The sequence below is a fragment of the Schistocerca serialis genome, chromosome 2 (genome assembly GCF_023864345.2).
Source record: "Schistocerca serialis cubense isolate TAMUIC-IGC-003099 chromosome 2, iqSchSeri2.2, whole genome shotgun sequence".
NCBI classification, from domain to species: domain Eukaryota; kingdom Metazoa; phylum Arthropoda; class Insecta; order Orthoptera; family Acrididae; genus Schistocerca; species Schistocerca serialis.
In genome coordinates, this window is record NC_064639.1 from 501143212 (window position 1) to 501161769 (window position 18558).

Below are 18558 nucleotides of genomic sequence, written 5' to 3' on the forward strand. Positions count from 1 at the left end.
CTTCATCCTTTCATGACTGGTTACCACATATCACTAAGGTAAACAGAATATTAAAATGCAACTTACTTCTATTGGAAAGCTGTAAGACACACAACAGTGTCATTGGGAACTAGGTGATGAGACACTGGTCACTATTTTTTATCAGAGAGAAATAATATGAAAGAAACTGCATTATATTCCCCAGGAAAGGAAACAGTGATCTAGGCATTAAATATGAAAAAAAGTGTGTGGAAAAGAGTGTAGTCAATCTTGATGTGCAATGGTCGAAGCAGTGGCAAAATGTACAACAACAGAAAACTGCAGAAGGCTGGAAATATTCAGATGAAAAGCTGTGCAGAATTGTATTCTTGTTCATTAAATGTCTATCAAAAGACATTGCAATGAATACAACACAAACCTGTTAATGTTTCTAGATGTATGTAACAATTCTGGAAACTCGTTCACATAAAACAATGTACACATTCAGTACCAGTCACTGGATTTACTTATCAGTAAAAAAAGATAATTTACAAGATTGATACTCGTAAACTAACTTCCAGAAATGGAGAGAAACTATTTCTGTCATGTTTTGTTATGATATTTTCCCTACTGTGGTGGTTTTAGTAGCCACAGGTTTTCTTCAGTCAAGGCAATGGAACTGCAGATATTTGAACATAGATAAGCAAAGAAGGGAAGGCAGAAAGGTGGAAGGAGTATATAGAGGGTTTATACAAGGGCGAAGTACTTGAGGACAATATTATGGAAATGGAAGAGGATGTAGATGAAGACGAAATGGGAGATAAGATACTGCGTGAAGAGTTTGACAGAACACCGAAAGACCTGAGTCGAAACAAGGCCCCGGGAGTAGACAACATTCCATTAGAACTACTGACAGCCTTGGGAGAGCCAGTCATGACAAAACTCTACCATCTGGTGAGCAAGATGTATGAGACAGGCGAAATACCCTCAGACTTCAAGAAGAATATAATAATTCCAATCCCAAAGAAAGCAGGTGTTGACAGATGTGAAAATTACCGAACTATCAGTTTAATAAGTCACAGCTGCAAAATACTAACGCAAATTCTTCACAGACGAATTGAAAAACTGGTAGAAGCGGACCTCGGGGAAGATCAGTTTGGATTCCGTAGAAATGTTGGAACACGTGAGGCAATACTAACCTTATGACTAATCTTAGAAGAAAGATTAAGAAAAGGCAAACCTACGTTTCTAGCATTTGTAGACTTAGAGAAAGCTTTTGACAACGTTAACTGGAATACTCTCTTTCAAATTCTGAAGGTGGCAGGGGTAAAATACAGGGAGCGAAAGGCTATTTACAATTTGTACAGAAACCAGATGGCAGTTGTAAGAGTCGAGGGACATGAAAGGGAAGCAGCGGTTGGAAAGGGAGTAAGACAGGGTTGTAGCCTCTCCCCGATGTTATTCAATCTGTATATTGAGCAAGCAGTAAAGGAAACAAAAGAAAAATTCGGAGTAGGCATTAAAATTCATGGAGAAGAAGTAAAAACTTTGAGGTTCGCCGATGACATTGTAATTCTGTCAGAGAAAAGTTACTTGGCCTGTCATAATAATGAGTAACTTACTTTTTGAAATCTCCTGTAGCTCTAAGGCCCATAACTTGTCTAATTTCCATTGTCCTTCTTTGCTGTTGAAGTTGTTTTTATGCTTTTGAATTTCTATGGCTTTTCAGTACATCTTATCATAGTAATTCTTGGATCTAGATAAAACTATAGTATCTCAGAGTAACAAATCTCTACTACTGCTGAGTAATCTGTGTTTTCCAGACAATTTCTTAGGTTGGTTGTTAATGCTTCTTGCTGTAGTTCTAGTGTACACTTAACTGTACACACTCCTGCTATGAGAAGCAGTGGGTCTAGGTACTTTGCAATGTACAAATAGTCATGCACTTTTCTTATTGGTTTAAACCCTGTTTTAATACTGTGTCTTCCTACTATGAGGGTGGTTTGAAAAGTTCTCGGAATTCACGACAAGAGGTCAGCAATAGCGCAACAAGTTGTTCACGTAATATTAATTGGGATGTTGCTTATAAATGCGTGCCACGTCAGTGCTCTTGGAAGAGAGCTGTGGTGGTGATGCTGTTGTGATGCAGCTCTGTTGTTGTTCCCATGTAGTGATTTGTGAAGATGGAAAAAATTGAGATTCGGGCTGTGATTAAGTACTTTGTAAAGAAAGGTATGAAAGCAAAGGACATTCATGCCGATTTCCAGAATACACTGGGGGACTCTGCTCCTCCGTATTCAGCTGTTGCCAAGCGGAAAAATGAATTTAAATTTGGTCTGGAGAGCTTAGATGATGATTCGTGCAGTGGGCGGCCAAGATGTGGCACTACTACAGAAATTATTGCAAAAGTATACAAAATAGTCATGGAGGATCACAGATTGAAAGGGCGTGAAATTTCTCACGCTTGCCAGATTTCATCTGAAAGAGTATATCACATTTTAACTGAAGAATTAGAAATGAAAAAATTCTCTGCTGGATCAAAAACGCACGAGACTGGACATATCAGAACAACATTTGACCCATTCTAGGAGAAACGAACAAGGTTTTTTGCGCCGGTTTGTTACCACAGATGAAACTTGGGTGCACTACTATACCCTAAAGACAAAACAACAGTCAAGGCAGTGGAAACATGCTGATTCTTCACCACCAAAGAAAGCAGAGAAAGTTCTTTCAGCAGGGAAAGGTCATGGCATCAGTTTTCTGGGATGCGGAGGAGATTCTGTTTTGCAGATTATCTCCCCACTGGGCAAACAATTACTGGAGAATACTATACTAACCTCCTGGACAAACTGCAACAAAAGATATGTGAAAAAAGGCCAGGTTTAGCAAGGAAGAGAGTCATCTTCCATCAAGACAATGCACGCCTGCACACATGTGCCACCACCGTGGCAAAATTACCCGAACTAAGGTATTAATTGTTGCCACACTCGCCTTATTCATCTGATCAAACTTCATCAGATGGCTCCATCAGACTTCCATCTCTTCCCAAAACTGAAAATTTTTCTTGGTGGATGAAGATTTACTTCAAACGAAGAATTGATAGCCAGAGTTGACAACTGTTTTGCAGGCCTGGAGGAAACTAATTTTCGAGGTGGGATAAAGGCACTGGAACATTGTTGGACCAACTGCATTAATCTACAAGGAGACTACATTGAAAAATAAAAAAAAGTTTCAGTGATGTAAGTACTTTTTTTCCTGTTCCACTTCGAGAACTTTTCAAACCACCCTTGTATCATGCTAATGCAATCCGTGACTTTTTTTACGAATCCATGAATATTTTTATGAATGGGAAGAAAATTTTCCCTTTAGACTATTCTTCTTCACTAGAAGCTCCAGATCTTTTAGGAAGTAGTGTGCAATTTCTCTCTTTGTCATAGTAGCCATACATCATGTGCTGGGCCTCTATGACACAGACAAAGAGAAGAATGCAATGTTCATTCTCCTTGGAACTTCCACACAAAGATAAATCCATTGTGAAGCTGTATGAACTGGGTTTCATCTGCAAAGACGGTGTGGCGCCACATCTGATTCCTGTGTTGTTGGACATGTCGTGTGTGGTGTGTGTGTGTGTGTGTGTGTGTGTGTGTGTGTGTGTGTTTTATGAGAAGCCACAGTAATGGTGTCCATGTTTGACAGTCTGTGATACTATAGACATCATCGTACCGTCCATGCGGATACTTGTCTTGTTGCAAACAATCTCCCTTTTCTCACCCAAGGTAGGTGACATTGCTATATGATAATCAACATGACACTTATCATGTGTGGCCAGTGATGTCCTTCATGGCATTGAGTGCGGCTCCTCAGTCCATTGACCCCATTTTGAATAAAATAGTTTAGGGTATTAGGCCAAGTCATTGTTGAACACTAAAGCAACTAAATTGCCGTTATTTTGACCGACTTTGCAGCGGTTCTCTTCAGGGCAGTTAACTGCTGGATACTGGTAAATGTCTTCCCCTACATACTGCCTATTTTGGCTATCTGATGTTTTCTGATGTCAGATATCTGTGATGTCATTGGACAATTTGAAGGGAGTTGCTACATAGGGGGTTGGCTGTACAATATGTTATTGCATGTGGTACTCTAATAGGTGACTGGAAGAAAACTCTAGTTGGTGATTGTTCGGCAACAGCGAATCTGCAGGCTCTTGCCTGTGTCCTCTAGTAAGTGACTGCTAGGCAACTCTCGAAGAGATTGCTAGGCAATAGCAAATCAGTAGTTTGTAATCAGAGGTAGTGTTATCCTGCAGTGAAGCGTTCAAGCCACACGGCAGTTTCTCATGGCTGCTATTTAAACTGTTAAACTTGGATTGAGTGGTGCTGCTGACTGGTGAACAGGTAGTCCACAGGACTGGAATCAATGGTAGGCTGGCCATAAGGAACTTGTCTCCATGCCTCCTGTGCACACTATTAAGGCATTTGATTATTTCAATAAAAACTCCACCTGAACAGGCCATGAAGGACCAACAGTACCAACCGGCCACCATGTCATCTTTAGCCTACAGGCATTACTGGATGCGGATATGGAGGGGCATGATTATTTCAGTAGCCTCTCTTATTTTTGCTGCTGCACCCACAGCCTCTGGACAAACACATAATGTTCTTAAAAACTGATACAAAGGCCACATTCCTGGTTGTGTTCTTGTACAGCTGACTTGTTGTTCTGCCCTAGTCATACATAATATTCATGCTCCAAAATGTTAGTGCTAATGAGTCTCCTCGTTTCGCCAACATAGATTTTGCGGCATTCACATTGAAGTTCGTAGACACCTACAGTGTGGAGAACATCTATAGGAGCCTTTATGGACCTCGACAAGATCTCTAATCTTGCAACCATTGTGGAATATGTGTTTGATTCCTCCACAGAACTTTGCCGATAAAGTCCCTGACACCTCTCACATAAGGTGCCGGTAAGTGAGCAACAGGAAGAGTTTCTTCTGTACCTTTGTCTGTTTCGCCTTCACTGTACCTCAGAAGTATGTATCTGTTGCTATATCCATTAGCAACTAATGTTGTCTTGAGCTTGTACAGCTCAACTTGTTTGTGGTTAGTATCACTAATCTGGTTAGCTTTGGCTGTCACTGCCCGTAGAACAGCATTCTTTTATGCTGGATGGTGGTGCAAATCCGCACATAGGCACCTGTTGTTGTGTGTAGGTTTCCTGTCGACTTTGTACTAGTTTGCCACTAGATGTTCTGCAAACCTCCATGTCCAGTAAAGGAATTGCTCCATTATGTGAACTATGGGTTGTTATGTAAGCTTTTGAAGTTATCATGAAATCTGTGCAGTTCTGCTTCCCCATGCAGCCATATGGTGAACATGTTCTTATGTGAGCTGTTAATAGTGCAGTCTTTGCACTGTAAAAACAAACTAATGGATTACATATGTATGCCATTTTCTCAACCAAAGAAAGAGGGCGTTGAATTCTGAAAAATTTTTTTGTGTGTTTTATATGTTACCCATAGTAATGTTAATTAAAAACTATCAACAAAAAGTAAATACATAACCTCATATTTGAAAAGGCAACAAAATTTTAATAATGAGTCACAGTTTTAACTAACACGACATCATTGGCTTCGACCTAGTTTGAAAAAATACGTATTTATACAAATTGAAATCTAATCATGGTTTTTGGATCAAGACATACAGATGACCTTGGAATGATGGGGGCAAATTCCTTTAATACCTACATCACACACGTATTGTGTACTTCTATTTCATGATCTGCAGGCATAGCAGCAACCTACAGAACAACTCTGTGTCATTCACGAAGTGGATGGCTGACTTTCCGCCAGAGAAATGCCAAGAAAGACTTTTATTTTGAAGAGCAGCTTTCTTTTCTTTTTTCCCCTGATCTTCAGTGAGTCGGAGGTTTCATTCAAGGCAAAGACAGGTCAATAAAAAAATCTCAACTTCAAACAACAGAGTAGTTTTGGTTCACTGTATAAATGTAAGATGCATTGAGGGTGCCAAGATACAACAAATCATAAAATACAGGAAGAGACTATCCTTGATTTTCTGGATGTCATATAGCATGGACATCTTACCAACTAGATCCACACCTTGAGATCAATGATATTATTGTCCAAAAAAATGGGCATTTAATCTTCAACAGTAGTTTTCTGTTGGGGGTTTGGGGGAAGAGACCAAACACTGAAGTCATCGGTCTCATCAGATTAGGGAAGGACAGGGAAGGAAGTCGGCCACGTCCTTTCTAAGGAACCATCCCGGCATTTGTCTGGAGTGATTTAGGGAAATCACGGAAAACATCAGTCAGTGTGGCCGGACGCGGGATTGAACCGTCGTCCCCCCGAATGTGAGTCCAGTGTGCTAACCACTGCGCCACCTCGCTCAGTAGTTTCCTGTTGTGCGGTTCCCTTAGGACCAGGATGCACACATACAATGTCAGGAACTCTAGCTCTTACTATATTAAGAGGAGAAGTCTTTGACCACATTATGTCAACTACACCAATGTAAAAATCAACCAGTCTGTTTCTCCGGGATGGTTCATCACATGATACTTCAGGACCACTCTCAGTTGTCTCACCAGGGCCTTCTCCCTCTTGTTTAGAGTCAGACTAGTGGTCCTGCTCTTCCAGATCTTCATCTTCTTCATTAGAACTCGAGTCAGGGATATCTTTCTCGTTCTTAGTCCCCTTCAGCCACACTAGAGTTTGAGCTTCTTGCCCCTTGTCCATAATTTTGCTAATGAATTCACATGAGTATTTCAAATTTTTATACATTGTAAAACAATAAGAAGTTAATATAATAAATGTATCACAACAAATAATGGAAAAAACTGACTAAGAAATAAAAACGTGTTTCAAAACATACTTACATATTAAGTCGCACAGATTGCAACGGTAGGTCGCTGACTTTGCCGAGCTGCTGTGGTACAACCACATGACCGGTGCTTGCTCGACACAGAGAGTCGTCCAGCAATTCATCTTAAACTACACAGATGCTCGAAGCATTGTCGCTACTCGACTTCCAGATCTTTTTTTAATTTCCACAAGTGGATTACATATGTAATCCCTGTGAGCACTGCAGGGTTAAGGTGCTGATGGAATCTGCATAGTTTTTACTTGATAACTTATGAATTTAGCAGACTACAGCACCGTCAAAGCTTTCTTCTTGAGAAACATTGATATGATGGTTCGTTGATGACATGTGAATGCTGCCGTTTCAAACACATTTTGTCTTCTTTGTTTTTTGGCCTCTTTTTTTCCCACAGTTGCACATATATAAGTTGTATAGCTTAACTGCCATCTTGAGCAACTGTAATGAAATTCGTATTAAGACCAGACATGTTTTGCTTTATTTTAAAGCACATTCAGTGGTCAGAGTAACCATATGGCTTTTATCTCTCACAGTTTCATTTGTTATGATCATTAACAGTTCGCATGCTTTACTTGTTGCTATAAACAGAGCCAAACACTCAGTGAAGTGACAAATCAGAAAAAGAAATGTCAGGTATGGACTTTCTGCCATACATTCCCAGAGTGATGGACAGAATCGGCCAAATATTGTACAAACATGATGTAAAGACTATTTATAAACCGACAAAGATGATCAAAGAGTGTCTAGATCTGCAGAGGAGAAAAGAGACCCACTTGCAATGTTGGGAGTATACCGCATACTATGCACATGCGGAAAAGTCTTTGTTGGAATGACTGCACAATCAGTCAACACTAGGACCACAGAACATAAGCGAAATTCCAGGTTGGGGAGGTGGAGAAATTGGCCATGGCAGAGCATGTGCAATTTGAGACTGACTACATAGTAAAATTTGCCAATACACAAGTTCTGGCTATAAATAAGAACTATCACACCTACTTGTTCAGAAAAATTACAGAAATACACAAACATGAGAATAGCTTCAACAAGAAAGAAGAAAGCTTCAAGGTAAACTGATCCTCGCTTGTCATGCCACAGCGAACGACCATTGCCGCTAGCAAAGCAAGAGAACCGCACGGCAAGTGACCGTGGAGAAGCCCTCGGATGTTGGCATGCCAGGTACGCGTAGTCTGCAGCCGCAAGCTCTGCTCCAGTCTACCACCAGCAATGGTGGGTGAAACTTTGACAACACCAGTCACTCGTGCTGGCGAAATGTCAGAAATATCATCAGACAAATATCGGCTGAGGAACCTGAGACAGAAGCCAACAGGCAGTTTGTTACTTTAAGCAGTCTTTCTTTCTTTTTCTTTTTTTTGTTTATTGCATTCTTCGTCATCTTCCATGAGTATGTGTTGAGTATTTGCACACAGCACTTTCACTGCAATTAATGCATTTATACTTGGGTGTTGGGAAGTATCATTGCCCTCCTACCGTTTTGTGTGTTTTGTTTTGCTATTGCGGGATGTGTTCGTCTTTTCTTTGTTTTGATAGTGGTGGGGCATTTTAGTTTTAAACAGCATCTGGTTGCTTGTGTTTGCCTGGTCATTTATTGTGTGTTTCTTCTCCGTTACTGCTATTTCATGTATAGGGTTGCTCCTTTGGTATGCTATTTTTATTCCTTGTTTCTTGAGGATGTGCCCGATTCAGTGTGTCAGTTTGTTTCTGTATTTCAGTGTGCACCAGTTCGTCTGAGTTTTTATGTTCTCTTGTTGTATTGTGTGTGTGATTCATTATTATTTTATGTTTTTTTGGATTTTTTCGGTTGTTATTATGGATTAGTGGTATCGATTATTTTTTGCTATGTGAATAATTATATGCAGCACCTTATTGTAGTTACGTTTGCCATTTGGTGCTGTGTTTAATCTATGGATCATAAATCTGAGGGCAGATTCGTTTTGGACCCGTGAGTGGTTAGAAGATTGATGTAATATTGTGACTGTTATGGTGTTTTTTTTCCTATAATTGCAGAGTGAGTGTTGGTTATCTTTCCTTGTGATGGCTATATCTACGAAATTTATGTAGCCTGTTTGTTCAGTCTCTTCAGGGAAACTTGTTTTGGCGTAATGTGTTTATCGCTGCATGACTTCTATTTAGTTTTTTGGTTCATAAATCAATGTATCTCCGCCAATAAAGTAAATGTATTTTTCTGGTGCTATTTTCTGGAAATTTTTGTTTTCATATATTTTTTTCACGAGGATATGTGCCAACTTTACAGAAATGGGGTATCCCATTGCGAAGCCTTCTTCTTGTATGTTGGATTCTTTGTTGTAAGAGAAGAAATCGTGTTATTGTGACCACTGAAGCTGCTTTAAAACAACGCGAAACGCAAGACTTTTATTACAGTTGCTAAAGACGGCAATTAACCAGTACAGCCTGAATTGCAGAAAGTTTTGACGTGAAGACCAGTGTAATCGGCTTTACGTTTACTTATCCAGAACACAATTTAAGTCCACAACACAATTTAATTGCATGCCTTCCTCTGTGATAACACGAATGTAATTTGTTTTTTACTCCGGCTGCGAAGCACCATATCTTTATTTATAATCTTTGCCGTGTGTACTGTGACCGGTTCAGACATAAACATGGTTCGATTGTCATCATGTATGGCGAACAATATTTAAGTTGTTGTTTATGTGTTTAACCCAATTGTGCGCGATGTGTGTATGTTCATTCTCATAGTGAAAAGAAAATGATATGAAGTATTAGTGTTATGCAGTGATAAAGCTGTGGTTCGAGTTAAGAGCGGTCAGCGCTGATGACCCAGTGTTTACAAGGTAACATTAAATGCCGCATCGCTGAATCTGCATGACAGTGGTAACTAAGATTTATTTCAGAAAAACTGAAGAGATTGGTGTAAGTATGTAATAGGAATGACACGAAAAAAAGTCCTACCACTATTTCGACCGGCTGCTTCGTTTTGGTAGGTGCGTCACGCTCGATACTAAAATGCGTTAGATGTAATGTACTCTTTTTTGGATCTCCGCAGAACTGAGATAAAGAACAGTTGTTGCCGTTTGTTGAGTTAAGAATTATTTTCAAAAAGAAAGAGCAGTTTAGTCTCGTAACCGTCATCGCAGGGTCGTGAGTAAAGAACTGAGTTGAAACAATTTTTAGCAAGGTATTTGTAATTGTATATGCCTTGCAACTGATGCCTTATTAGTGTGTGAATTGCAATCGTGGACGTTTTACATAATCCAGTTTCGTTTATATCTAATTGAAATTAATAGTATTGCTGGTATTTTATGCTGTACTGCTGCAGTGATTTTCGATCAGTACTTTTTAATTCAGTAAATTTTATTTAGAACATTTAGTACACCGTCTCGCGGACGAACACTACTCTCCCTATAGAGTTTTTGTCGCTTAATCCGGAATAAAATTAGTGTATTCATCCAGTGGCCGGCATGTAAAAATTTAAATGCACCCAGTAGATTCTGCTGTAATTTGCTTTAATTATAATATCAAGAAAAATTGTTTTATCCAGACATTTGGCACAATTATTTGCTCCAAGAAACGTAATAGCATGGCATCCAATTTTGATCTATGCTTTTCTTAATTGCTGACAGATATTGACTGCTATTAATTAGATTTTGCCCTGCAGATTGTGAAGTGCATGCTGAACTAGTTGTTCGATGTTAAATAGGTCATAAGTCAGTAAGTTGTTATCTTATCAAGCACTTCAAAGACAATAAATACCAGTAGTTATACTATACAGTGGAAAATCGGTGCTTTTGGGATTTATGGCTAACAACATAACCTCTACATGCGACCAACTTCAAAATTTTATAGGGTCATTTTTGGCAGAAAAAAATGCCTCCCCCCCCCCCCCCCACCTCCCTCTCGTAGATCCATTTTGTTGACACATTTTCCAAGGGATGAAACCAAAAAACTATGACTACAATGACACTATACCTCAGAAACTGTAGCATAATACAGAATTTTTAGAACGTTATTCAGAGAAATAAGTCAAAGGAAGTTCAAACATTGCAGCTCAGTGATTCAAAGAAATATGTAGGTAGCTCTGTTGTTATGTGGAATAGGCCAAGGCCCAAAGATTAGGTGGATGGAAGTATTAGACTGGAGAACTGCTGGCCTTGATTTTTATTTTGTAGTAAGATGTCGACTTTGATTCGGCAAGACTTCATTGCCAACAACAACAAACATTCCTAAACTCCACAATAGAAAACCTTATGGAATCTGAGTTTGTTGTTATGTGTGATTTTTTCAGAAAATTATAGTATAGTTCTACAGTATGAAGCTCAGAGTTTCCACTGAACAAGGCAACAGATTACCATTCATCCTTTTGTTATATATTACTAACAGGAAGTCAAAATTGAGCATATGAGCTGTGTCATTGTTTCTGATTGCCTGGAGCACAATACAACTGCGGTTTACACCTTTCAGAAGAAGCCAATTTCGTATCTAACAAATAAATTTCAAAAGATTCCAAAAAAGATATACTATTATCCTGATGGTTCTGCTGCTCAGTATAAAAATAAGAAAAACTTCCTGAACCTTTGCCTTCATGAGGAAGACTTCAACATAAAAGCTGAGTGGCACTTTTCAGCCACAGCATGTGCGAAAGGGCCCTGTGATGGAGTAGGGGGTTCAGTAAAGAGACTGGCAGCTCGTGCAAGTTTGCAAAGGCCATACCAAAATCAGATCCAAACCGCACGAGATCTATGTGAGTGGGCAGTAGATAATATCACAAATGTTGATTTTGCATATTCCACTCGAGAAGACTACACTGCTTCAGAAATATTCTTTAAAAGCCGACTTGAAGAGGCATTGACAATCAAAGGAACACAGCAATTTCACGCTTTCATTCCCAACACATCAAAATTAATAGTCAAATAGGCCTACTTCTGAGGTGATATGCAGAGTTGGGAGAGGGAAGTAACTACATCACCAGACAAACTGAAGTTACAAGGTGTATCAGGCTATGTCACCACTATATATGGCAGAAACTGGTGGCTTGGGTACATTTTAGAAAAAAACGAAGAACTTGATGAAGTGAAAATAACTTTTCTTCATCCATGTGGACCAGCTAAGTCATTCTCTTATCCTGCACATGCAGAGGTCCTGTGGGTGTCAGTTGTGGATGTTCTCACAAAAGTGAATACATTTACTCCGACAGGGAGAACATACATTCTTAATGAAAGTGATGTAAACCAAACCCAATCAGCTTTATTAAAATGTAATATGTGAAGTTCCAAGACAATTTATTGGGAAACTGCTTAAATTTTGTCTCAGGTTAGTGTTAATGTATATTTTATAGAAAGTTGTTTCAAAATCATTGTTAGTACCTATTGTGTTAAATTTAGCTATGTACAGATACCTGTTACTCAAAAACAAGCATTACGTATTTAATTTGTTTAATAGTTCCATTTCAAACATCATGGACCAGAACTATTATGTAAATACTTGTACTTATTCATACTTTATTTCAGTTTGTAAGTAAATGCTCAATTTCTTGTTTTTGTTATATCGGTTAATATACTGTTAGTGAAGTTGTAGGACATTAAAATAAGCAATCAACTTAATTATAAAATATGCTGATTAGTTTTGGTTTAATAAGGTGATGTTTTGATATTTCTAATACTTTTTTTACTTACCTTTCAGTATATTTTAAAGAAATTCCTGTTTGTTAAAGGTCAATTAAGTCAAACTAGGGCCGTTAGTGAAAAACAAGAATCCGGAATAATTTTTTTTAACAATTAACCCAGCATCATCCCAGATTTATATTTTGCCACGTGATTTACTATAGTATGAAGTAGTCATGGAAATATTTTGAAAATTTTCAATTATCTGCTTTTTGTAAAAAAATTAAATCAAAATATTAATTACCATTTTGAAAAAGGTTATTAATTAAAAGCTATGTTTTTTGTCTATCACTGGAAAGAGCATGCAAAATGCTGCAAAATGACACCTTTCCCAGTTCTCTAGCCCAACTAGGGCAGCTCCTAGGACAATTTAAAAAAAGTCCGTTCACACATTTTTGACTGGTTTTTGAAAAGTTTACATAGCCATATTTCAGGAATGGTTTGAGATAAAAAATTGAAATTTGGTATTTTTCTTAGTCTCAGTGCCCACTATAAGTATACCAACTTCCAGCAAAATCTAAGAGGGTGAGGTAAAATAGGTGTGTTGATTTGATTTGACTCATCAGTGGAAACGTGTAGAGGATTGTGGTAGTGAACTTACGTTGGTGTCGTAGCAACGAAATTCGTCTGATCAGAATCCTATGGAATACTTGTACATGTGTGACATTAACTGCCACCAGCTTCGCACCTACTATCCATCAGCCCATAATTTATGGGAACTGCATGACCTGTGCCATATACTCCGGGGAAGCTGGAAAGGAGTTATTGAATTCATGTCGTGCACAATTACTGCTGTAATGGATTCCAAAGGTGAACCAACATGCTGTTAAGTAGTTGGTCGCACAGTTCTGGCTCATCAGTGTATTCCAGTTCTTTTAGTGTTACCCGTGGTACACATGCACAGTTTCACTACACACACGACTTATCCTCCACTATAATAACAGAAAATAGAGAATTTAAAAATCAGATGTTACTACATTAGATCTTCTGAATCCACAATTCAGTGGAATAAAACTGTATACAGTAGTCAAGCAGATTTTGATGATTTACCTTTGCATGGTGTGTTTCACAGCTTAAAACTGAATGAGACTTCACAGCGATTGAGAAAATGGTCTCGTATTCGTTAGGAGTGTGGGCAGAAACAGTCGAAGTACACCAGTGAGCAATGTTCATATGCGTTTGGCTAAGTTTTTCCTTAATAATGTTCTGTTCTTTTAAGTAGGCCAACAGCATTGAACGACAAGGTAGTCTAAATAGTAGGCTTTTTGTCACAGTTTATGAGTATAATGAGGTAAGGGGACACCCATTAATGATCTGTTTATGTGAGGGATTTTCTTAAAACTTAGACCCGCTCCTCCCTTGGAGAAATGTGGATGAAGATATGTCGCAATGAAAATTTCTTGGTGTGTTTTAAACATTAATCAAAATACTTTGATAAAACCGTGTTTTATTTAGAAAGTATATTAAATAGTATTTTTAATATGTGATTAAAACTTTTACACTGTCAACGCTGAGTAATATTCAGGGCCTCACGAAAATAGTGTGAACGTTTTTGATGGAACCCTAAAATGTTGACTTTTTATTGGTGTATTTTATGCGTTAAATGTCAATATATTTTACTTCGCAGATGAAATACAACATTGTTTGTACCTTCCTTTGAACGATGTGATGACGTAGTTTTTCAATCTCTTCATTCATTTGATCACTAAGAGAAATATTGTTGGTGAACTTCAGCTAGGCTTCCTTCCACAAACAATTAAATTCTTGTTCGCGCATGTATTTCGACTTGGCGGCATCCCACTTAATATACGCCTTTTAAAAGTGTTGATACATATTATGTTGAACACAATAACATAGCATTTATTTGCGTTGCAGAACATCACGAATGATTGACTGACTGGCACGCAGTGATTTCGAACGGCGCGGCAGAAAACTCCCGGAATGAAATCTGACACTTGTTTTAAATCGGGGAATCTCGGGCATGCACAAACGTAAAGCGTTCAGTTCAGAGAGGCCATAAAGATTTGTGGGCACTTTAATATTGTCCTTTATAATAATATATGTTCCCTGAATTAAAAAGTTGCCGCCCCACCCACTTCAAATGAGAGTTGGTGATATCTCGCTGGTCCCCTCCCCCCTCCCTATTTTGAGCTCACGTAAATAACGGACGTTCCCTAATTAGTGTCATACACCTGTGGCTTACATCACGTTTCTTGAATTAATTTCGTTTTCCATTTGTCATTGCTACAGTATAGAATTATGAACTTGTAGACTCCATTATTTGAGTATTTGACACTACCGTCATAGGCCCTAGCTAAGGCAGTACACCAGTTCCTCCATTAGTGGACCCAGATGAAGACCACCCATGTGTGTCCTAGCCATAATTTTTTATACATTTGGAGTGTTATTTTACAATATGACGCCACTCTACACCCAGAAAACTTTTACATTTATCACCAATCGTTCTTCCTCGAATGCACACTAAAACTACTAGGTAGAGAGCAATTACATTACGGAGGGCATCAATCATTCCGAGTATTGGTACGTCCGAAAACGAATCATATCGAATGTGATTTGTGACAATAAACATTGTTCTCTTGATATAAGAAATAGTTTGACTCATAAACTGTCATCCTGGCAAACAGAAATAATCAGGAATTGCTCAGTTCTTGTAATATCGAGATGTTCGTCGCTTTTCACAAAAACTGTGCAAATGTGAATGCTGATTGCTTCCTCTTACGTTTAACCCCGATCCAATTACCAACCTCTTTAATTTTCTGTTCGAAACACATTAACTAGTTAAGTTGTCAGCTTTTTCTCATTCACAATTTCACGCTATGATCACTTCCGGTAAGAACGAAATTGATTAAAGTGTTTTAGATAATTTAGAAGGGCCATTATTTTTTTTACTGAACCAGTATTTCGTTTAACCAGTTTTCAAAGCAGTTGCGTGATGGTCCGTCTGCACTCCAGAAAAATTGTAAAATAATTGCCGGGAGAATTTACTCACAAGAATAAAATCTTTTCCTTCCAGCTGTATTTAAAAGTCTTACTTTGCCAATTCTCTTATAAAAAAAACCACACTGCGCAACACACGTGAAGAATAACTTTTTTGAAACACCGCAATCGTCTTCCACTGCGATACAGAAGTTCGAAATTTGTCTCAAAGGAGTTTACAACCTTCTACCGTAGTGGCACCCCGCGACGCCACTCTCGGGGACGCTTCAAACTGCAAGGTCTCAGCACATGCAAATAAAAGGCGAGAGCTCAGAAGTTCATGTGAGCTGTAAGGTGGGTTAATAACGTCACACTTCTGACCAACGCCACTGTGGACGTGTCACACGACGGGAAAGGTCATTATAACTCCCTCCTACCTATATTTCACCCCTTCCTTTAACGCCTCAGCAATGGAGGTCAGAACTACACGTGTAGCGTTGAAATCATGCGAGTATCTTATTGTATGAATGGCTCAGGAAAAAATTTCGAACATACCACCTTTCGGAATCAACGCGAGAAGGCCTAAAGAGCGTCAATGAAACCACCCCTTCTCGTGGGGCGTTCATTTAGGCACATTTCGTGGTCGAAATCGACACTTTGCAAAGTGATGAGCAACAGAACACTGTTTTTGTCAAATTTTGCCACTGCTGACCTCGCTGGGCCTCCAAAGAGCGTGATCTCACTCCTTCGGAGGGTAGCGTTACCGCAGCTTTTGCTTTGGAGACCGTTCAAAACCATTTGACAGAATCTGAACGTTGATTCGAAACAGAAAGGGTGTTTATGCTTTTTCATCCTCCCTTCTTCGCACTCTCCTGTGGCGTGCGCATGGAGGGGTGCGTGCTGTGTAAAGATAACACACAGTACGTTGGTACCAGAAGTCCCGTGGACGTCCGCAGCAGGAACACCGCTGCGCACAAACCAATCACGCAACCCGCGAACATGGCGGCCCCCCTAGAGTGGCAGCGCCACAGGAAAAAGAGACGCGCGCTTAATTAACCCTAGGGCGCCTAAGAGGGGGGTTCGTTGAACCCACAATTTTTTTATGTCCCCTGCTTTTGCCCAAGTAACTTTCATACTACATATTCCGTTTGAGTTATTGTTTGTTGGCTATTTTATGAAACTTTAGTGTCAATATATTTTATAGAAAATTCCTGCTTTGAAAGAAAAAATAAATAAACTTATTATGGGTCCAACACCCCCCCCCCCCCCCCTCCACCACCACCAAGGTTTCCATGCTATAGAAAATTTCCCTTAGTAGGATTTCGTATTTCTCATCTCTACAAGAATGCAAGTTAGTTTCTCGTTGGTTGGTATTCTTGATATTCACAACAGTCGGTTTACTTTCAGAGGAAGTGAATGTTGATGTCAGTCAGCTGTTATTCATCTTGTAAACTTGCAGTGAGTGCAGTTCCCAACACGTAGGCCTCTAGTAACTTTGGTGTCCTACCCAGCAAAAACGAAACCAAGTGAAAACTTACTGATGTTTGGCAACAGTGCACCAAGATAAAGGCACTGTTGGAGGAGAGAAGAATAAAACCGAGATAAATGCATATTGGAATTCCACTAAAGGTGGAATTGATACCATTGATCAAATGGCGCGCATGTACACCTGCAAGAGGGGAACAAAGAGATGGCCTCTATCTATATTTTACTCTCTCATCGACATTTTTGCTATCAATGCAACCACCATATACATCCAGCAACATCCAAGAAAGAATGAAAAGAAACACAACAAACGGAAAGTTTATCTTCTGCAAGATGGGATGGAACTAGTGAAATTGCAGGTAGAAGAAAGAAGTGCCAATGCAAGAGGGTTATCTAACCAAATTGTTCAATCAATGGAGACTATCCTACAAAAGACAATCAAAGAAGTGACAACAGAAGCACGTCAGCCTCTTGCAGGGAAAGGTCAGTGCCATATTTGTGTAAGAAAAGCTAAAACAAAGAAGCAGAAGTACAACAATTTAAGTAAACCAAAACAGTATTGTGGACAGTGTCATAAACATGTGTGTACACACATCCAGAAAAAAATTGTGAAGTGTGTCTCTTGCCTTGAAGTTGAGGACTGAGAGTAGTCTATTGTATATGAACACATCTGTATTTTGTATTTGCAATATGCCAATTTTTTATTCACTCAATCCAATATTTATAACAATTAACAACATTTATAAACCGATGCCTTAGTTAAAATACATAAACCATTTTGAAAGTTGTAATTTATCGTCAGTAAACTTATTTAATACCTGTGGGCTCGCCGAACCCCCTTCCCCCCCCCCCCCCCCCTAGGCATCCAAGTTAAAAAAAAAAAAAAAAAAAAAAAAAAAAAAAAAGAGGCTTGGGCGTCCTAGGGTTAACCGTGTTCGAGCAAAGTTGTGGGATGCACGTTGTAAGCCAGCCTGAGTCTTGCTAGGGAGTTCGTCGTGCCTTCTAGTCGTCAGTGAGATATAAGCAGCTGCCGATAGATAGTGGAAACAGAACAGTGAATAGAATGATTGTGTATGGACAGAGGCCGCCTGCCTATAGATTTAAGAGCAGTGTTTGTTTGGAACTGTTCTTCTAATAGTACTTCAAGAGAGAATATTAGTTTCATTCTGACTTTACTTCAGACAACATTATTTAGTTTGTGTTCACGAAACTGTAGTCAGTGCAGGACAGATAAGCTGAAACTTCGCTATTTTGTGTTACTTTCATCGCGCGCGCCCTAAATCATTTCAGTTGCAACTGAAGGTGAACTTTACTGTTACGTCTGCCGCTGCCATCGTGATAAACTGCGAACTGCGTTTAAAAAATGTAGTTACCGCTGATAGCAATATATACACCATTTTTTCGGCCACACGACAGGATCTTCACTCCAGTAAGCGCCACGAAAGAAAATAATCATAGGAACTTAAGTTCTGCGAGCCTTGTCATTTATGTTTTTCACTTATCGCACGAAAATTCCTCTGCTAATAGATTGGGTACGTGTTCCGAATATAGTTTATCGGGTGGCTACTAGAGGCTTCCAGTCTAGTGAAGGAGCTACAAACAGGACGATGAATCGCTGATTGTTC

General features: G+C 39.1%; 1 protein-coding gene across 1 annotated transcript in view; it reads left to right on the plus strand.

Annotated features, from left to right (window-relative positions):
- The first annotated feature begins 9473 nt into the window (after positions 1-9473).
- The window catches only part of LOC126457452 (UDP-sugar transporter UST74c), a 139573-nt gene continuing 130488 nt past the window's right edge, over positions 9474-18558 (plus strand). The window contains exon 1 of the mRNA XM_050093735.1: positions 9474-9685. The gene's annotated coding sequence lies outside the window, so the exon portion shown is untranslated. The remainder of the gene's footprint in view (positions 9686-18558) is intronic.